Consider the following 23,376-nt stretch of genomic DNA (forward strand, 5'->3'; position numbering starts at 1 on the left):
AGGATACAATGTATCTACCCCATATCTTGTTCTCTTCTAGAAACTTTGCTAGTTGTATCCTTAAAAATGTTCTACATGGTATTCTGTTCCACCAGCTCATCATTCTTATCTTCCTTTTAATTCACAAATTTCTAGATAACAACCTTGTTGGCTTAGATCTGGCAAATCTTCAATTTCCAAAATAATGCAGCAACTCAACATTATTGAGTTACTGGTGCTCGACACCTCTGTGTTACTCGTCACCTATACCTGCTCAGCACTTGGTTCTGCTTGGCACTTGATAAACTCTATGTCCCTCAACATCTGAACTTGCTCGACATCTAAAGTTTACTCGGCATTAACTAGGAATTTGTTTGGCTCTTACTAGCTTGCTCAGCTCCTTCTCTCTAATGAACTTAGTTGAGCTTTACAAAAGACTTAGCTAAAACCTTAAATCTTTGATATGTTTCAATGTGCCCATTCTTTGTATCTTATAGTATGCCATCAAATACACTTTTTCATCAATGGCTTAGCTGATCCTTGTACTTCATTACAACATCATAACTTCAACCTTTCTCTAGATGTTCTAGTTACATCTTATTGATTGCCTTCTCCTTGACAATCAACTAATTGATAGTATTTGGATCACTAAAGAAATTGTCATTCCTGCAAGTAGCAAGTTTGACATCAATGAAAAAATAATGATTGAGGACATTCTTTACCAGTTCCATATATTATTCCAACAAATTTTCTTATGATCATTTCAATCATTTCCAACAATCTCCCTCTTTGGCATTGATGGCAAATCAAACTGATCAATTAATCAACTTAGTTACTACCAAGATTGTATATGTTGTCTTGCTTCATTTTTACTACTATTGATCTCATATATCTCCCTCTTTCTTTGTATTGATCAGATTTTTCCATATTTCTCCCTCTTTGACATAAATGCCAAAGATGTAGCATTTGTATCATGCAAAATATAAGATTTGGCTTCTTGTTGATTTTCTCCCTCTGTCACCATGCTTGTGACTGATTTGGAATTTCTGCTCATGCTGTCATCCTTTGCACCAACCTATTAATATTTCAATGATTTATTCTTGTTGATGCAAGGCAGCTTCCTTGTTGCCTTAAACTGCTTGAGTTAGGGGTATTACCCCCAACTTGCCTCTAAGATATTCATAGGCATCTTTGGGCAATGGTTTGGTGAAAATATCTGCAATTTGTTCCTTTGTGTGAATGTATTCCAACTTTACTTGTTTGTCTTCTACCAATTCTTTGACATAATGATACTTGATTGTAATATGCTTGGTTTTTGCATGCATCACTAGATTTTTGGATATGTTTATAGCACTTGTATTATCGCAATACAATATCAAAAGTTTTGTTACTTCTTCTTTCATTCCATTCAATAGATGTGTGAGCCATACAATGTTTGTGCAATTGACTACAGCTGCCACATATTCTAACTCTGCAGTGGACTGGGATGTACATGTTTGTTTCTTGCTAGTCTAGGTGACCAGCCTTTTGCCTAGAAATAATGCACCTCCACTTGTGATTTTTCTATCATCAATGTTTTCTCCCCAATCTGCATCTGTATATGCATTGAGCTCAAATTTTTTATTTTTTTTGTAGTATAGACCAAAGTTATCAGTTCCTTTAAGATATCTCATTATTCTTTTTACTGCTATGAGATGATTTTATTTAGGATTAGCAGAGAACCTAGCCACTATTACAACTGCTAATGCTATGTCTGGTCTACTATGTACAACACATTATAGTTTTCCAATCATGGATATGTACATTGTTTGATTGACTTCAGCTGACTCATCATTTTTGGACAGCTTATTTTTTGTTGCCATTGGTGTGCTAACTGATTTGGATTCCTCCAATCCAAATGTTTTAAGAATTTCTTTGATGTATTTTGATTGTGTAACAAATATTCCATGTTTGAGTTGATGTACTTGCAACCCAACAAAAAATTTGATTTCTCCAAACATAGACATCTCAAATTCATGTTTCATTTTGTCAGAAAAACTTTTGCAAAGTACTTCCTTACCACCAAACACTATGTCATCCACAAATATTTCAGATGCAATAATGTCTCTACATTCTTCTGTTTTGATGTACATGTTGTTGTTATCATCAGTTCTTTCAAATCCAATTTGCACTAGATACTTGTGAAGTCTCTCATACCATGCTCTAGGTGCTTGTTTCAAACCATAGAGTGCTTTATGTAGCTTACACACCATATCCCTATTGTTTTCATCAACAAATCCTTCTGGTTATTCAATGTAGACTTCTTTTTCTAGTATACCATTTAAGAAGGTAGATTTTACATCCATCTGATATACTTGAAAATCTTTGTAGGCAGCATATGCAAGTAAAGTTCTTACTCCTTCCATTCTAGCAACAGGGGCAAATGTTTCCCCATAGTCTATTCCTTCTTCTTGAGCATAACCCTTTCATACTAGTCTAGCTTTATTTTTGGTAATCTCACCATTCTCATCTAGTTTGTTTCTAAATACCCATTTGGTGCCAATCATATTCTTGTCAGTTTGTCTAGGAACCAAACTCTAGGTTTTGTTTTTTCTTATTTGATCAATTTCCTCTTCCATAGCTTTATACCAATCATCATCTTGTAATGCACCATATACTCGGCATTCACTGGTTGAGATTCGGCTGCGACTAAAATTTTTTGTTGAGTTTTCATTTGATTGACATCATCCTTATCAACAGTCATTCCTTCATAAGAATACACAAAGGTTCTATACTCTTCCATTTTTTTTGGTACTTCAACTTGAAATTTTATGTGCTCATCAAAATTTACATTTGCACTTTCCACAATTTTGTTAGTGTTAGTATTCAAGCACTTATATGCCTTACTTCTAGTGGAATAACCAAGAAATATGCCTTCATCACTTTTTGCATCAAATTTTCCATTTCTAGCATCTTTAAGGATAAAGCATTTACAACCAAACACTTTGAAATATTTTACATTGGGTGAGTAACCATACCATAATTCAAAAGGTGTTGTATTTGTACCTTTCTTGACTTGTACTCGGTTCAGTGTATGAACAGCTACACTTATCGCTTCTCTCTAGTATTTTAGAGTAATAGTCTTTTCCATCATTAATGTTCTGGCACAGTCAATCATAGATCTATTTCTTCTCTCAGCAATTCCATTCTGTGGAGGAGTTCTAGGAGCTGACGTTTGTCTTTTGATTCCTTTATCATTACAAAATATCTCGAATTCATTTGATGTAAATTCACCACCTCTATCTGATCTTAGGCATTTCAAGCTTTTTTTAGTTTCCTTTTCAACTCTAGCAACATACCACTTAAACATTTGAAAAGCATCAATTTTTTTTTAAAAGAATATAATAGTCATCATCCTAGAATAGTCATCAACAAATAGCATTATGTATTTATCTCCTCTATAGCTTTGTATTTCCATTGAACCACATAAGTCAGTGTGAACTAACTCAAGTATCTCTTTAGATGTATAGTTTTTTCTTTTGAAACTTGACTTTGTCATCTTTCTTAGCTGACATTGTTTGCACATGATATTGTCAGGCTTCTTCAATTTTGGTAAACCTCTGACTTTCTTCATTTTACTGATGTTGACTAGATTTTCAAAGTTTACATGACATAATATTCTATGCCATAACCATTCATCATCAAAATTTGCAAATAAACAAGAAACATCATCCATATCAAGGTAAAACAAATTACTCTTTGTTTGATCTCTTTTTCTTATCAGTTTACCATCAGTATCATAGATTTTTGCAGTTTTGTTTCCAAATTCTACGTTGCAACCTATATTGCCTAACTATGAGACACTCAATAAATTGTAGTTTAATCTTTCAACATAGTATGCATTGTCACATGAAATTTGTTCTGTGAGCTTAATGGAACCTTTTCCTTTGATTTGACATGGAGCATCATTACCAAATCTAACACTATTTCCATCATACTGAGTAAAGTTAACAAACTTACTTTTGTCTCTTGTCATGTGATGTGAGCATCCACTATCTATGATCCATCTGTCATTCTTGTTTATACATGTTACCAGTGCTGTGGGCTCTTCTTCATCAGATTGGTCCTTCATGGCTACATAAACAACTTCATCATCATTGTCATCAGAATTTTCTTCAACAATATAACACTTCTTACCTTTTTCTTTGTAATCTCTCTTGTCATCATCTCTTCTATATTTGTTGCCTTCCTTGGAATCCTTTTTCTATGGACACCTTGCAGCAATATGATCTACGTCATTGCAATTGAAACAAATGATAGGCATCTTACCTTTGAATTTTCCTTTGCCCCTATGAAATCTTCTAGCTAGCAATGCTTTCAATTGTTCCACATCTTCCTCATCAGTGCTACTATCACTGGATACATACTTAATTTTTCTTCCTTTCTTTGATTTCATTTGTTCAGCATCTTTCAGTGATAACTTGTCCTTAAAAGTAGATTCAACATTTTCAGGTCTGTAGTTGTCAAAGTTAGATAACTCAAATGCAGTGAGTCTACCAATTATACCTTCAAAACTTAGATTATTTCCTGGTATACATCTTAGCTCTTGTATTGCTGATACTCTAATAGCATAGATAGGGAGCAAGGTTCTTAAGAACTTACTATTAACAGTATCTTCATCCAGTTGACCACTCAAGCATCTTATTGCACTTACCACTTCCTTTATTCTTGCACCATACTGAGCAGCATTCTCATTTTCTTCCATTTTCATGTCATCAAACTTTCCTCTGAGACTTTCTCTTTTTTCTCTTTATACATTCTGATCTCCTCCATAGATGTCTGATAGGGCTTACCACATTTTGAATGCAGTGTCACATCCTTTGATATCATCAAATTCAGCATAGCTGAGTGCAGAGGCAATTTCCAGCATTGTCTGATTGTGTTTTTGCTTGTTTTTCATGTCTTCTGTAGTAGGAGCACTTGTTGGATCTACATATTCAGTGACAATTGAATTTTGGGCATAATCTCCTATGGATCCAAGATGTAGCTTTATCAAAATTTTTCATGCAACAAAGTTGTCTTTTTTGAGCTTGGAAACTTCTCTCTTTGGCATTTTGATCTTTTATGCTTGTAGTCCCTTTAAACTGAATCAGCAGTCAGGCTCTGATACCAATTGTTAGAATTCTTTAGAATAACTGAGGGGGGGGGGGGGGGGTGAATTAGTTATCCAAGGTCCAAATGCCCTTATTAATACCTTTTTACTACTTTTAATGAATCCATACACTTTTCATCTATCCAAACTTAAATCAATCATATAAGCAAGTTACAGTAAATCAATATGCAAAGATAAAACATCCAAGATCAACACATGACACAATGATTTACATGGAAACCCAATTTGAGAAAAATCACCAGTAACATGCTACTTAATTCTCACTCTTCTGAAATGATGCCTTGTTAAAAGCCTGCCCTGTTAAAGGCTTACAACACACTGTTAAATGTGACCCTATTAGAGGATTTCACCAAACTGTTAGGAATGGGCCTGGTTAAAGGTCTTTAGAACATTCGCTTGGAATGTCACCTTGTTAAAGGATTTATCTTATGGCTATTAAAACAACCTAAGTCCATAGGATTTAAACTTACTATTATAATTGCTAGAAAGTAACAATAATGGTCTTTTGATCTGATATAACTTACAACATACTTTGCAGATTTCAGATCACACTTTCAGTTCAATCCTTATGCTTGGCTTCAACCACTCTAGCTCTGACTTCTTGTCTTCCTCTTAGGCTTCATCTCCTTGAGTCTTCTTACTCATTCTACCAATGCAATCATCCTTATGATCATCTATCCAAACAGAGTTCCTGTGATTTCTTCTTCTTAGCACCTTCTTCAGTACTTCATGCTTTTATGCTTGACCTCCTCTCTCTCTTTTTCATTAACTTATGTCTTCTTAAATAGAAATCTGATTTTCCTTTACTACTCAATTCTCCCTCTCCAATTTTAGGGTTTCAAAATGGATTAGGTAGGATACAATGTATCTACCCCATATCTTGTTCTCTTCTAAAAACTTTGCCAGTTGTATCCTTAAAAATGTTCTAAATGGTGTTCTGTACCACCAGCTCATCATTCTTATCTTCTTTTTAATTCACAAATTTCTAGATAACAACCTTGTTAGACTAGATCTGGCAAATCTTCAATTTTCAAAATAATGTAGCAACTCGGCATTATTGAGTTACTGGTGCTTGACACCTCTGTGTTACTCGTCACCTATACCTACTCAACACTTGGTTCTGCTCGGCACTTGATAAACTCTGTGTCACTCGGCATCTGAACTTGCTCGACATTTGAAGTTTACTCGCCATCTGAAGTTTACTCGGCATCTAAAGTTTACTTGGCATTAACTAGGAATTTTCTTGGATCTTACTAGCTTGCTCAGCTCCTTCTCTCTAATGAACTTAGTTGAGCTTTACAAAAGACTTAGCTAAAACCTTAAATCTTTGATATGTTTCAGTGTGCCCATTCTTTGTATCTTATAGTATGTCATCAAATACACTTTTTCATCAATGGCTTAGCTGATCCTTGTACTTCATTACAACATCATAACTTCAACCTTTCTCTAGGTGTTCTAGTTGCATCTTATTGATTGCCTTCTCCTTGACAATCAACTAATTGACAGTATTTGGATCACTAAAGCAATTGTCATTCCTACAAGTAGAAAGTTTGACATCAATGACAAAACAATGATTGAGGATATTCTTTACCAGTTCCATATATTATTCCAACAACTTTTCTTATGATCATTTCAATCATTTCCAACACTTTTTGCAATTTTAAGACTTTTTAAGGACATTTTGAAAATTTTAGAATTTTTTTTGAGATTACTAGCTCTCAAGAAAGATCATATCATTTTGTTCCAATGTCTAGCAAGGTGTAGGACAAGATGTAGTAGCAAACTAGTGGATAAGTAGAGATGGATAGGCAAGGAATGTGAAGAAAGTGAAAGTGATCCTTAAGAACTGGCTCTCCTAGAGTACCCAAACTAGGGAAAATGTAAGATAGCCATATGAAGTGAGTTTTGGATAATCAATGAAAGTCAACGAATGAGATAGAATGATGTCATGAAAGCAAGTAATCCAAAAGAGTGGACATGTCAAGTGCCCTCTAAGAACCATTTTTTTCTTTTTCTTTTGATCGCGACCAAGGGGTCAAGTGGATAGGATAGTGATAGGATAACATGAGTAAAATTAAGGATAATGGAGGCTATGAGTGAGTGACTTATGATAAGAAGAATGGTGATGAGAATGCTAGTGGATCAGATAACCCATGCTCACAAATAACTCAAAGGCATCAAAATCAAAGAGGAAAGATGGATTATGGAAGAATTATGCATGACTCCTATTTGCTAATTTTTCATCATGGTACTTGTCCAAGGTGCCACAAGAAATAGTTTTCACTATAGAATGCATTTATTTATCTTTACTTTTGCTACCAAGCTGCCTATTTCTAGGTTTTCACCAAGGCACTTTTTTTTTTGGAATTTTACATTTTTTTGGAAAGAATTCAAGCCTTTTTCAATTTGAATAGTACTCCTATTAGAAGGAGAAGTTATGATAAGCCAAGACCATAGAAATGTATTCTCAAAGATGTTGATAGGGTAATGGAAGGGAGATAGTAGAAAATATATACGAAGGATAACGTTTTAGGCCATGGATGAGATAAATGGAATGGAAGGATACAAGGTGTTAGGATATAAGGTGGAAGGATAGGTAATAGGGTATTGAAAGGGATGTGCAAGGGTATAAGAAAAAGTGGAAAAGATCAACATTAAAAAACACCTTGAAGGTTAGTGGAATGATGGAGGAAATATGGACAAAATACTTTGAGGTTTTGATGTATAAGGTGGTAGAATAATTCTGGAGTAAGATGGAGTGGAAGTCTTCAGAATGTTTTGAGAAAAATGTCTAGAAGAAGATGAAGTGAAAGCCTTTGGAAGCTAGAATGTTAACTTTGAATTTTTTTCAATATTCAAGTCTTTCAAGAGAGACTTGGGAATCTATATGGATTTAGAGTTTTCTTCACTTTCTGATGCTTTAGAGCATATTTCTTCAATGATGGATTTAAGAACCTATATTTTCTTTGATTTTGTTTTTTTTCTAGTGGACCTTTGTGGTCTCTTGAACAATTCTATTTTTGCATTCACATTTCAATTAGAGGAGACATAGTGATCATTTGTAAATGGATTCTCATGTTTATTTTTAAGTTGATCATCCAAATTGCTTCCAAAAGGCTAGGACTTGTGGATGAAGAAGTTTAATATGGTTGGTTTAGATGGAATGCTTTATGTGAAGGACTCAAGGACTTGTGTCTTTGTTGATCTTGAGGTAGGGTAGGAGAAGTAGGTAATGAGTTAATAGTTGAATTAGGAGATGGAGGAACATAAGGACCCAAAATAGGTGGAAGGTTTGAAGGCTTTATCTTAGATGGATAAGGACCAAGAATATATTTAGAAGATATAAATGGATAGTGGATATTGATATCAACATCCTTAGAGTGAGAAACATCACCTAGGCCATTTAAAGGAATGTGAATAACTTTAATAGGAGCAACACCTTTGATAGAAGAACTTAAAGCTTGAGTATAATTTTGAAGTGAGTATGGAGAAGTAGAACAAGAGGGGATACTTTGATCTTGACAAGGATTTTTGGATAGCATAGGAAAAGTATTTTTCTCTTGATCTTTAGTAATCTCATTAGGGATGGTGGAAGGAATATCCTATCTTTCCTAGTAGAGAGGCATGATATGGGAGATGGAGGACTATGTGGTTCTTGAGATGGAGGGATGACATATTGAGGGATATGAGAGGGTTCTTGATCTTGATCTTTAGATTTTTTAAAATCCTCTTGACATGGATCCACTTCTAAGGATAAGGTAGAATGTGGAGCTTTCATTGTGGGATCTTGAAGAGATAGTGAAGGGCTAGTTGGAGTGGGAATAATAGGAGTAGCAGTATATGAAGGTTTTGGATATTTAGTTTGAGTAGAATGGGAGATGTTTTTAGCTAAGTCAAGATTAGCTTGGGTTTCTTTTAGAGGCAGCCCTTGTGGGTACACATAATCAATAGAAAAAGAATTATGTGCTTTGTTTGGTGGAGGCATGTTGGAAAGCTTAGACACTTTAGAAGGTGATGGCATGTTGGAAGAAGTAGAAGTTGCATTTGAACCATTACTAGACATGGTTTCATGATGTTGATCAAGCTTGATAGTAGCATCTTTGATAGATAAGTTCTTAAGTTTTTGAATTATGCCAACATCAAATAGATCTTGGATTTTATTTTTCAACTCCATGCAATGTGAAGTTTTATGTTGATTATGTCTATGATAGGCACAATAATCACTCATAAAGAAGACTCTAGCCAAAGTGACTTTAGGTAAAACAATGAATTTCTTTTGAAGAAGTTCTGCCAAATTTGATTAATAAGATCTTCCCAAAGGAGTGAAATCACACTTTGGGTTAGCTTCCCAAGGCTTTTATTTGAAGATACTTCTAGATTTCTTGGGTGTTTGTGCATTGTTCTTAGATGACTTGGATTCAACATCATAGAAACTTGATGGTTTGTTGTCTTTAGAAGAAGGTAAATAATATTGCTAGGAGAATTTGTTCAATGATATGTCCTCTTCTTACTTTAGTCTTTGAAGTTTGATATTTATTGTTTGGATTTTTTTTTTCATGTTTTTAATAAGTATTGCTTCTTCCTCACTAGGAATGTTGGATGTAGTACACTTGTTGTTAACCATTGTGATGTCCTAGGTTTATGTGAACAACATGACATTAAAGGTTTGATAGGTTCAGACTAAGACCATACATAAACATCATCTCAAAGTAGGTGCAAGTTACAATAAGGGTGATTCTCTCCAAGATATGAATAGTCAAAAGAGTGGCTAGAACAATCGAGAGATTGACTATAATGACAACAATGGAGAATAACACAATAGAACAAGTAGAATAGTAGAGCAAAGAGACTAGTCCATATGTGGGTCATAAGTGTTCAACTAAGATAATTTTGTTTTAGATGGTTGAAAATAGATTTGTGTAGGGAGTCATTGACTAGTGAAGATTCAAGAAGATAGTGTAGTCATTGCTTTCAAGAAGTTTCTCATCATATGTTTAACTCACCATTTCACTAGTTTTGACTTGTTTGATGTTTATGCAGATTTTGGAATTTGAATAATCAAGCACACTAAACACATCAAAAATCCTATCAAGACTTTCAACTGGGATATAAAAAGATCAACTATAAAGTGTCTTAGATATACACAAGGTACGTGAGGCCCAAACCTGTAGATGAAAGAAAATAATACCACACAGTTGGGAGGAGATGGTCTCCCAAATTTCCACCTTTACTTCCCAAAGGTATAAATTTCTTTGGGGCTTAGCCAAGAGTGACAAGATTATACTTCCAAGAGAGGTCTCTTTTGATTCACCTCCTGATATTTATACTCCACTAGAACATAGGATTGAGGTCATCCCAAGGGGTGATGAAATCCCCAAGCAGGCCTCCTAAAAATAAAACAAGTCCACTTATTTCTTCTGCACTCAAGACCACCCAAATGCACAAGAGGAGTGAATACATAAGTGGCCTGGGGGTTTGAAAAAACACTTGTTCTTTCCCAATGAATCTTTAGATTTTGTAATCTACCCTTGAAGACACTCATATTTAGCATGCAAGATTCTTTCCAACTTACAACACAATCAACATAAGAAATTGAGAGTTCGCCAACAAAAGTAAATTGAGCATCATCAAAATAAGAAAATGATAGGGAAAAGAGCTGATTTCTTTATGCATTCAATATTGAATGAGTGTTCTTTCTAAGCACCAAACTTAAGTGTTAAAGATTCATTCCAATGAAAGCATGTAAATTTCCTTTAAGCATTCAAGATTTTGTTTTATCATGCCTTCCAATGAAAAATTTAGATTTAGTTCATAGCATTCAAGATTGATTTTAGCAACATTAATTCAATGAAAGATTTGTCAATTTATTAAGACACTCAAGATTGAATTTGATTATTTTAAGTTTGAAGACATTCAAGAGTGTGTTTGGATTTTGAACTTAATTGCAACTTTCATTCAAAGATAAATGATTAATCATTCAAGTTCATTCCTTCCTAATTTAAAGTTTTCCCATGTTTTCTTCCTCACCACTTTCCACAAACTTGCAATAATAATAAAAAATTGATTAAAACTCAAAGATTTGCATTATGAGTTAATTTTTTATTTTATGAAAATACATAATTTTTTATTATTAAAAATATAATTTAGAGCAATGAAATATTAATTTTTTACTATGAGCTCCTGATAGCATCCCAAACTTGTAATAAAATTTTTAGATTAAAATTTTGTGATTTGTGTCATAAATTATTATTTTTTTTTAATGAAAAATCATAAAAAAATATTAAAAATAGAAATTTCATCAAAAAAATTTGAAAATGTTATTGGAAGTTCCTAAAAGCATCCTAAATCTTCAATAAAATTTCTAGATCACAATTTCATGATTTTAGTGGTAAATGATTTTTTTATGGAAAATCATAAATTTTGTATTAAAAATAGATTTTTGATTAGAAAAATCTAAAATTGTTTCTATGAGCCGCACATAACCATATCAACCAACAAAAAATATTTGTTTCTTGAGGTCAATGATTTGTGCCCACAATGATTTTTTTAATGAGAAATAACATTAAAATTTTTAAAAATGGAAATTTAACCTAAAAAATCTGATTTTTTTTTTGTTTTTGTTTTGAGCTTCACATGTGTACATAAATCTATAGAAAAAAATCATTTCCCACTTTTTTAATTTGAGCCTAAAATGTTTTTTCAATGAAAAATCATACAAATAAAAAAATATCAAAAATCAATCCAACAAAATTCAATTTTTTATTTTTATTTTTGAAAACATCAAGATAAACTTGCAAAACAAATTTTATTAATAATTTCCATGACTTTTTGGAGATATGAATTTTTTTTTAAAAACTTGCTGGTAAAAATTAATTAGCATATGAAAAGTGAGAATTTGAGGCTAAATATCAATATAAGCCCCATGTTGGGTGCCAAAGATGTATGCACTTTTGTGGGCCTCTAAATTAACCACACACTTCAACATGATCCTTACATTCTAGAAACATCCTGAAATGAACATGGGATTGTCTATTCGGTATGACCCAACAAAGTGATCTGTTGACTTCTAATTAGACATGGTTTTGTTATTCACTCTCATAATTGAGAGATCAACAACCAGACTAAACTAATATGAAGGATTTTGAAAGAAATGCAAATGCAATCTAATTTATATTTTTGATATTTTTCAAATGTAAAGACATTAAATTAATCTAAATGAAATTGAAAATAATCTAAGAATAATTGAAAATAAGAACTAGATGAATGAATTTTAATCTAAATAATGAGCATATGAAAGAAATAGAAAATTTGAATGCAATACACTTGAGTAATCAAATTGACATTAATTAGATAATATTCATGTGCCTCTTTTGAAATGAGGAATTGAGGGTTTCTTAAATAGAATCCAAGAACTTGATTAGTGGTTGAGATCAAATTAAATGAATGGTTGAAATCTGAAGAAGATTTAGCCAGAATAGAAAGCTTCCTTATGAAAAGGAAGTTAATTGATTACTTTTGAGTGGAATAAGGAGTTACCTATTTTAATTCCTTTTCTATTTAAGTTAACTCAATGTTATGTAAATCAGTTTCTGGATTAGATTGTGTGGAGATTTTTGTCATCAATGTTTCGAATCACACTACGTGATCCATCATTAGGATGAGAGAGCAAGAGATGTCAAATAAAGTTTCCAATTTTAAACTGAAGAGAGAATATTGGAGAAGATATTTGATTTAAGGAAATTAAATATGACCTCTGATGCACCACTTTTCATCCTATAACCAATTTTAAAAGTGGAAATTTGTGCTTTAGTAATGTCTTAAGTGTATTCAAGTCTAAGTCCCCTTAGGTGGAAGAAATCTTCATCAGATTTTTCATTTTTCCCTTCTCCACATTCAATAACTGGGTGGTTTCTTTCCTTTGTGTCAAGGGATGTTATGGGTAGCTTAGTACCTAATCCAATGGAGATTCATGAAACAAGCATATATTATTCGCAAGAGTTGTATTGGATTGCGGCCCATCATTTTTTCCATAAGAATGGAAGCTTGTGAAAATCTGGACTTCATATTCTCCTCAGCAAGTTTTCAACCCATGAACAAAATTTTTTGTGAAGAGCACCAAATGATGTATACGAGTCAAAATAAGAGGATAATAAGGTGCCCTATCACAAATTAATGTTACTCTTACAATTATCTATCTCAAGAAGCATTCAAGATTTGTTTAAGCTCTTGTAATCATTCCACATGGAAAACTAGAAACTAGCTTCTCCTCAACAAGTTTTCAACCCATGAAGTCCGTTTCCTGCAAAAGATAATTTTGAAGGAAAAGAAAAAAGAGGTGGGCCCCTAATGGTTTTGTACACTACTTCTCTACATTTTCAAACTCAAGGGAAAACATAATCAAAGGTAAACTTAAAAGTGAAGCCTGGGCAGAGAAATGGAAATCGTCTTCTCCTTAGTGGATTTTTAACCCATGAGGACAGTTTTCTAGATTTTAAAGAAAATCAAGTTGGTGAGTAGACTAAACCCATATTTCATGTGCAAAACATCTCAAGCTGATAATGGAAATAATCTAACTATTGCAGGAAAGATCTATTAAGAAAAAATTGATTCAGTAGATATTTTCTTATAGAGTACTCTATTCATAACTTCTTGAATCTTAATGGAAAATGGGAAAGTAAATATGAGAGATAAAAGTCACCATTGGACCAATGGAATAGTGAAAATACACCTTAATACCCATTAAAACTATGCATTTACTATTCTAATGGATCTCTCCTTGAATTCATTTGTGTGGCGTGAATTCGAAAGATCAACGAGTGAATTGGAGTCCCTACATAGGTGGAAACATGAACAGTTACAAAACTACCATTCTTTCTTGAACTATTATTCTATTAAAATTATGTTACTTTTTCAAAAGGCTAGTAAATGCACATTTGCTATTCCTTTCATTTTATAGATTCAAAATTCATTTTCAAATAGAATGGAAACTAGATTTGCAGGTTTCAATAGATTGAATGGGATATGTAAGATTGTGGTGACTAATCAGGGAAGTACTATAAATTTTTTGGGCCCTATTTTATTACGATTTTGGGCTGACATGTAATTATTAATTGTAACCCTAAAGTGGTAAAAATACTTGTATAAAAGGGTTTAGGGTTATGGATTGTTTCATAGTAGGTGATGCAAAATTGGTTCTTGTGGCGGTATTGAGCTGTAAGGGATTACATATTGTAATCAGGTTGTAATCACTAGATCATAATAATATCAAACTTTTTGTTTGGTGGATGAAGCCCAGGGATTGGGTGAATCACGTTAAATCCTAGTGTCTTGTGTTCTTCTCTATGTGATCTATTATTTTCTAATATTATTTATATTTGCATGTAATTGTTATTTCTAATAGGATCAAGTCCTCACTATATAATTTTATGGACACTTCTCTTCATTTCTATGACATGCAAGATTTTTAAAAGAGAGTGAGATTAGAGCCTATTCATCCCAATACTAAGAAGCTTCGAGGATGTAGGCTAGTTGAAGCAACAGGTTTTCTAGTTGTAGTCCAAGCTCTGAAGTTGATTTATGAATACATAAATCGTCATAACCCAGACACTAGATAGATTGTATTTATAAATGAAATAGTATTGATCTCCATTGATAGAGAAACTGTGGTAAATTGCCTTCAAGTTTCAAAGTAGGAGGAGTTTTCAGATTTGACAATTGGTGGAGTCATCTCTAAGTTTTCCACGAAGAAAATGGTTTGGAGAAAGGAGATCATGTAATTATGGTTTCAAAAACCACAAAGTGCCAAGAGTAAGGTTCCTAAGACCCTTTTTGGTACTAATCTCAAGCCCAAGATTGTTGACATCCTAATTCTCTTGCATAGATTGAAAGGTGAGGTAGAAGCTTTAAACTTCATTGAGCAATTTTTCTTTTTAGTACAAATTATCTACTCTGACACCCAATATATTGATTGGGCTCTCAAGGTAAGCAAGATTCTATCCAATTCTCTTAGTGCTATGAAATTATACAACACCTTCTATATGCCCTCGTTTCTAATTTACATGTTAGATTCTTTACAATTACAACCAAGTCTCCTAAGGGTAGAAAGTTTCACAGATGACATGAAGGCTTATGAGTTCTATCTATGTTTGCAATTGGAAAATAGTTATGAAGAGTATATAAGAGTTAATGATGCATTTATCATGAGAATTTTTAGGGAGCTCCAAGGATGCCCAGAAAGGAGATTCAACCCCAAAGCTATGGTGACCATTAGTTAGTTTGTGAGTTATTTTATCTAGTTCTCATCATTTTCATATTTGCATCTTATAGTTTTTGATGGGTTCCCCTTGAAGCTACCAAAATATCCAAGTGATATGATTGTTTGATCAAGATCATGAGGTGAGAAATTCAAGTGAATGTGCTAAGTGGGAGTCTAAAGAAGAAAGGGTATTAGTTTCCTACGAAGGTGGGAGCTTTCAGTTGTGAGTCCAATTTTGGTGCAAAGAACATGTTAAAGGTGTTTGAGATGAAATATAAATTAGAGATGTATGAATTTTTGAGGCCTATGTTTGATCCAAATGGATATGCAAGGGAGGTGTTGTAGATTGGAAGTGTTATCAAACATATCACCACTATTCAAGATTACTGGGCCAATTGCAAGGATGAATTTGAGAGTTGTGATCATGCTTGCACTAGAGTCACAATAGATCAAGTGAAAATGTATAAGTTTGATATCAATGTGGAGGGAGTGGAAGATGATAGGAAGAATATGTATAGTAATACCTATTTAACAAAGCTGAGAAATATTCCTATCAGCTCAGAGCCTTATCAAGATACTGGAGAAGATCTATATGTCATGATGGCCTGAATTATTAAAAGGACTAGGAAGTGGGTTGAGTGGACTATAGAAAGAAGAATCTAGAGTAAAAGCACCCCCACTCATGCTTCTCTAGTAGTTAATCCTGCTTCTTCCTCACAAGGTTGCACATTAGGTGTAACCCTGGCCATAACTCAAGGACCAACTCAACTAGTAGGTAGAGGTGATCAACCTCTAGAAAAAAATATCCCTATGGCTAAGACCTATTAGGATGACTCTCCCCCAGTGATTGGTGCCTAGCTAGAGGCTAAGAAGAAGGTGGATGAGCTGAAAGATAGTGTTGCTGCTTTGGTTCCCTCATCTTATAGTAGTCTAGTTCCATCTACAAGCCCTACACTTCTCCTCCCAAGAAGCCCTCATGTGCAAGTAGTGGACTTAGGAGATGGATGAAGTAGTGATAGCGAGTCCACCAAGTCAAATGAAGTAGCCAAGAAGATTGCAGAGATAGAGAAAGGTCAAGAATCCTCAAAGCTCATTTCACAAGCCCAAAAGAATCCATTCTCTTTGAACACAAAAGCAATCACTTTGGTTAGAAGGAAAATTCTTAGCATAGAGTCTCTTGGGATGACCTCAAATGTAATAGGCATAGATTCATGGTTAGACAATACTTTAGATAGGAAGAGAAAGAGAAAGGATGAAGGTGCTCCTAACAAGGATACCTTATCCCTTGCCATCCATTCTAGATTTGCATTAACTAAGGTTAATAAACAAAAGACCTTATCTATACTTGGGCAAGACCCTGAAACATGGCATTTAGCAATGGAGATAGCCAAACATACTAAAGAAGGTAGGATTGAGGACATGACTATAGATGATTTCACAATGCATTTGGTGGATCTTGGGGAAGCAAAATATGGTACCAAAGTCAACTTATGGAAGTGTACAAATGAAGTGATCAAAGGACACCCGGAAAGTCTCAAATTGTTAAAGGTTTGGATGAAAGTGAAAATACAGGAATTGAATAGTTTTATAAGGCAATCAGTCACCCCTTTGGCAAGCATCTTTATGATGCCCATTACTACAGATCCCATCACTGTAGATGTCCAGGCACTCATCTCCTAGCTCCAAGAAGATAAGCTTTTTGGGTGAATCGGTAGAGAGTGGAGAGAGAAGATCAAGGTAGAAGGACTATCCATTATAGAGAAAATTGGTAATGCCATATTAAGATTGGAAATAGAGAAAGATAACATATCATCAAATAAAGCCACCTTGGTTGCAAAAAAAAGTCAAGAGTGATGATTGTGTTTCCCTATTAAAGATGATCATCCACATGAAGGTTAAGGAGGCTATTGAAACAAAGATTTTTCCTAAAGGAGATGAGCCCCTAGTTGAGTGGTTTTAGATCATGCAGTTCAAATCCAAAATGATCATGGTAGTAGAGGAGGGACTTAAAGAAATCAAAGTCAAAGTAAAGAAGGAGCAAGATAGAGATTATGAAGTACTAAGAGGTTTGCATACAGATTCACAATCTAGTGGGAAAGGGAAGGCAATAATTGGAGTAACTGTCATGAAGACAAATTTCTCCAATTTCATAGATGATCTGACAGGAATGACTTCTACTCATCGAGATAGAATCTCCAAACTTCAGAGGCTTGGTGGATGTGTGCACATGGCCATGGAAGAATTACAAGACCAGTTGGGCACCGTTAAGGATTTGGCCTGAGAGAATTCTAAATGGCTCTTGAGATACACTAATGTACATGTACATAAACATGAAGAGCTGATTCCAATCATTGTTGCCACCATAGCCTATAGGGAAACAATAGAAAAAGGAAAGAAGATGAAGTGATTCATATTCTACCTTTTCATTTTTGTTATGTAATCATTGTAATAGATGAACTGGCTCCTTGCCATTTATCATTTTTGAGAAGATGAACTAATTGAACCTCCATTGTAATGGTGTTGTCAGAATTCTATATGTAAGATAGTGAAAGATTAATAAAGGGTCTGTGAATTTTTGGTGTTAAGTACTTGATGTTGCAGAGTCAATTGAATGGTATTTTTCTATAATTTATTTTTTATTCCATTTTGGTTAATTATTAATTGCTTGTTTTCTCTTTATTTTGGATTGAAATGAGGAAAAAACATATCTTTATTCCCCTGTTTTAAAATAATGATATGAATATGATGAGTATTGCCATTATGGGCTTAAAAGAGATCCTTTAGATGTTTTTATTCAATTTAATCTCCCTCTTTTCAATTTAGTTCCTAGATAGATTAGTTAGCCTTAGTGCATATTAGCTATGAGTTCATAAGATGTGTGAGTTCATAGACTTAATCAATCCTTGAAATATTATTTCTTGCCCGAGTTAAATCCCATATAGATTTGACTTGGTTTACCTCTTCCATTCTTTGGTTAAGAACATATCTTGTTTAGATTTAGGAGTAAACAAAATTCACTGCAAATTTCACAATAGGGAACTATACCTAATAATTTAGAGGAAAGTAAGTCTTCTCAGAAGTGACTTTCCAAATGTTGTCATAAGATGTTACTCACAAATTAGGGTGTTGTAGAGTTAAAATTAGAAAGAACAAATCTATTTACCAACAACCTCATAATTGAACATTCAAATCAATTGAATAATTAAATTCAATAATTAGAATGAGGATATTTAATTAAATCAAATATATTTAATTCCTCATGTATATTAGCTAAAGGGAAAGATTTAATTAAATTAAAATACTAAGACTTATAATTAAATTAATTCAATTAAAACATTAATTTAGCCAATTTTGATCAATATTTAGGAATTAAATGAAGTATGTGATTAATGTAGATTAGGGATTTTTTGTATTTGACACTTAAGAGATTATTGAAATCAGAATTTCCTAGTACAATAGGGCTTTGAGTAAGATTGATAGACCAAAATTGGTTCAACAAACCAATTTTCCAATTTAGGGGTATTACAGTGTTGAGCATTTAGAATTTGAGTGACAACATGAGTATTAGTCATGACTGAGTGTCAGAGTATTCAAGTGTTCAGTAAACTAATTTTCTTATATGTGTTTGGAATGAAACAAACACTTATGTAAACTGTTTTGGCTAACTTCTATACATGATTTAATCATCATTTAGACAATTAAGAATTTGTTTACAAATTTTTTTAGAGATCATTAATCCATATAAAGGCAGTATAACCAATCAAAAAAATGGAAGGATTAAGTGACAAAAGGGAGAAATATAGATCATTAATTATGATATGTAACCTTCTCTAGTTGGTTATTTAAGGAGGATCTAAACCCTAAACCGAGAGAGAGAGAGAGAGAGAGAGAGAGAGAGAGAGAGAGAGAGAGAGAGAGAGAGAGGTATGTGAAAGGAGCTATGTTTGGATGTTAGAAGGAAGAACCAAGCATATCAACCAAGCAGTGAAGTACAAAACATAGTTTATTGATGCAGGAGCATCCAGAGGTATAAGGGCAATCCTGTGTCACCCAAAAAAATGTACTTAGACTTAGTTTCTATTTTATGTCTTTACATTTTTGGATACCCATTTGGCTCAAATAAAGGTTCCAACTCTCATAGTTCAATTATCAGTGCATTTGAAAATTTTGAAAAAATAGGAGCATGCAATTTGACCATCATTTTGGTGACCTAGAAGGTACGACTTGGCCAGATGAATGTAATTGAGATTTAGAGCATTCCAAAAAAAGAATCAGGTCAAAAGGCCCCATGGTTTGAAAGTTATTGCAGTTTTTCGGGTTTTGGAGACCTCCTAAGAATGCTTCAAAGTCAAGTTTGGGGCATTAAATGACCTCGAAAAGGGTCAAAAAATGGGGGATGAGCAAAGCTTGTCCATAGGGCTATAGAGCGCTTCGAGAGCTTTCCGAAAATGTAAACGGTTTGTCAATCAGAGTTACGGTTCAAAAGTTATGCCTCCTGGAAGTTCGGCTACCGTTTCTGGATTCTTCTAGAATTGCACCGACTTCTAACGCAGCTTCTGGAACCTTCTATTTTGTCGGTGGATGCCTACTAGCACTTTCTAGAATGTACTCCTAGTCCTTAACCCTCCGGGGTCTATTTAAGGAGATTTTTGGCATTGTAAAAGGCAGTTCGGATTGGAGCTTGAGAGGAGGTGCTAAAAGGAGAAATACTCTCCAGATTTATGCTATTGTAAGCTCGCAGGGCATGTTTTGAAGTTTATTTTCTCTGCACTGTTTGTACTGGCATATTTTCTCAGTTAATATAATTCCCCTTTCTATTGTGTCTATGCTGTTGTTGGGTTGTGTCCCCATCATTTATCATATTAGAGAGAGGATTAGAAATTGGAAAGAGGAGATCCATAATTAAGTATTAGAGTGCTAACCAAAGGATCAAATACTGATACATTATATCAAGTGAATCAGGGTAAATGGTTTAATAGAGTGGTCCTATCATGCATATACAAATCTTATAAAAAAGTGCTTAGTTATAAGTTTAAATACTTTGATCAAGGTTGACTGAACAAGTCTTGTAAGATCTTAGTGATGTATACCCCTCACAAGGTAGATCACCAAAAGTGATAAAACATTATAGCCTTAATATGCACACTCTATTGCTACAGTAGTTAAGATTTGTGGGTGTCATTCCCACCCCATTTTTACCTTCATCTTGGATGGTTTTTAGGTAACCAAATCTTTTGTGTTATGTGATTACATTAATTTCATGTCTATGGATGTGATGAATAGTTAGATCTATTTCAATTTATGGTTTTATGATTCATGACACTGATAGAGATGGATTAATGGTAAAAATATTTGATTTGTTTCAAAAAGATTTTAATTTTATTTTTTTATAGATCTTGATTCACTCCCTTCTTAGTATCTTACCTTCTCAATAGACTTTTAACAATTGGTATCACAATTTTTTTCTCTTATGGAAGTCTAACCTCTTGAGGGTTAAGATCTTGGTGATGGAGACTTATAAGTTGGGAAAGATCATTGAGAATCAAAAGCTTGACATACAAATTATATACAATAAATTGAAGTAGCAAGAGAGAAAATTAAGAAATCCTTAAATAGAAGGAATGAATTCGCTATCCAACTGAATAACACTCAATATTAAGAAGAAGTCACTGAAAGACTACTTGATAATGGAAATTCTATGAAAGTGATGTAACAATAACATAGATATTGGAGAGAAACAACATGCCAAATGAAGAGGTCAAAGGATTAAAAAGAGAGCATGCAATTCAATCAATAAGACTATGTGAAATGATTGAACTAAAAATAAAGTCAAAGAAGACAAAATAATGGAAGAAGAAGACAAGGGACAAATAGCTACTAGACTTGATGAAAGGACATCTGATGTGTAGAAGCTTGAAAAAATAATCAACTTGATACAGTGAATAAATTTTTACTTGCAAATCAAGAATAAAATAGAAATGACCTAAAAATTGCAAAAAATCTAAGGAATGAGTTAAGATCTTAAAATGAACTCATTGGGAGGATGAACAAACCTAATAAAGTTGTGAGATACTTTGAGGAATGATGAGAACACCAAGAATACCTAGTGAAACCTTGGACTATGATATACCAAGAACCTATCATCTACTGAAGAAGGAGAATCATCAAAGAGTGGAGAACATAGGAATGAAAAGTCAAAGCACAACAAACCTACACGTCATCATTGTGGAAAACCAAGTCATGTAGAAAATATCTGCAGAACCAAGACTAGTAAGCAGATGCACCAACCAAAATTCAATGGATATTGTTTTAATTACAAGAAGAAAGGACACCTAGAACATGAGCATAGATCCAAAGCCAATAATACACAAGTTACAACTAGATTTGAAGGATATTGCTACAATTTTCAAACATATAGATGTAGATCTCAAGACTATAAATCTAAGAAAAAATTGAATTAGACAACCAATAATCAAAGAAAGGCATCTAGATAAGGTAACTTCTATAATTGGGATTATAACACATGGTACAATTGTCATTATTATGAGGAATATGGTCATATTGCAAAAAAATACATCAGGACACACTTTAGAGGTAAATTCAAGAGCTCAATAAAATGTAAGTTTTCTTTATTATAATTATCATAATATTGGACATGTAAGAAAAAACTCTAGTACTAGAGCACTGATACCTACCAATGAAAAAGAAAAGGTGAAAAGAATGTTGAGATGAAAAATAACTAGATGAATCAATTGTGGAGAAAGAAGGAAGACGTAGGTAGTAGTAGAACCAATGAAGCTAGGGTCACCCAATCTAACGGATCAAATGATCACACTTCTTCTAACTAAGAAAATGAGGTATATAAGGAACTAAAAATTTTAATTCTATATTATACACCAATTCCTAATATAAGATGTATTAAAAGTCCATGTCTTCATAAATCAAGATGTGTTAGGATGGATTTGAGGCAAGAATTGAGAAAATAGTTCATATATATAATAGGTGTGGAGCATCAGTATTGGTGTCTATAATGATTGAGTATTTTCATGTGAGCTAGACACCCATGCAAATTGAGCTAATATGTTGACCAAGCCAAGTGTGGAAATGGGAATGGTGATCGAGTTGTGGTTTTGACTGAGTAATGGAAAGAAGGTATTGTGTCAATCGAGTTCTTATGTTAAGATTGAGACAACTATAGTGCACATACCAATGTACAAAGCATTTCTTGACAACCTAATTCAACCATTTAAAACTATATAAAATTAAAAAAAAATCATTTTCACTCACCTAGTAATCAACAAATTCATAGAGTGATTCAAAGGTGATTGATAGAGAAATTTGTGCAAAAATATATTAGATTCAATGGTGTGTTATCGACAAAAGAAAAAGAAAGTAAGGTTGAAAAGTTTCTTGGAATCAAGTTTATTACTTTGTGATTTAATTCAAAGTTTTCAAATCCTAGTTCATAATGGAATCATCTACATCTAGAAGTGGAATGAAGGAAGTTTTGAAGGAAATCCAAGCTCAGATTTTGTGAAATGATGTATGCTCTTCACCAAAATTTAGCCTACATATGCAAAAGTTGCAATCACTAGAGAACATCTAGTACATTATCATCCATTCCTCCTTGAGTCATCGTGTTGCATGACATGTGAGCATGTTATATGTGTAATATTGGAGAAATTGGTGATTTTAAAATAAGAAATTAGTTGTGCGAGAGTGGAGTTTTGAAAGTAGAGAACAAAGTAGTTACAGATAAAGGGCTTACCCATGCCCTAGATTTTTCCAAGGTATTTAAGGTTGAATGGATCAAAATAATTTTGATTAGGATACATGACATGAAGTTATGGTTGGAGAATGGGCCAATCAAGATAACCAAGGTAATTGTTCATCAAGTGATCAAGTACCATACCCTAGATTAAGTAAAGACAATATGCTACCAGGTGAGAAACATCATTGAAGAAATTACCAAGGTGAAACAAAATGGCTA

This window comes from Cupressus sempervirens, chromosome 8 (assembly GCF_028749045.1).
Source record: "Cupressus sempervirens isolate cs-2001-9-10 chromosome 8, ASM2874904v1, whole genome shotgun sequence".
Classification (NCBI taxonomy): Eukaryota; Viridiplantae; Streptophyta; class Pinopsida; order Cupressales; family Cupressaceae; genus Cupressus; species Cupressus sempervirens.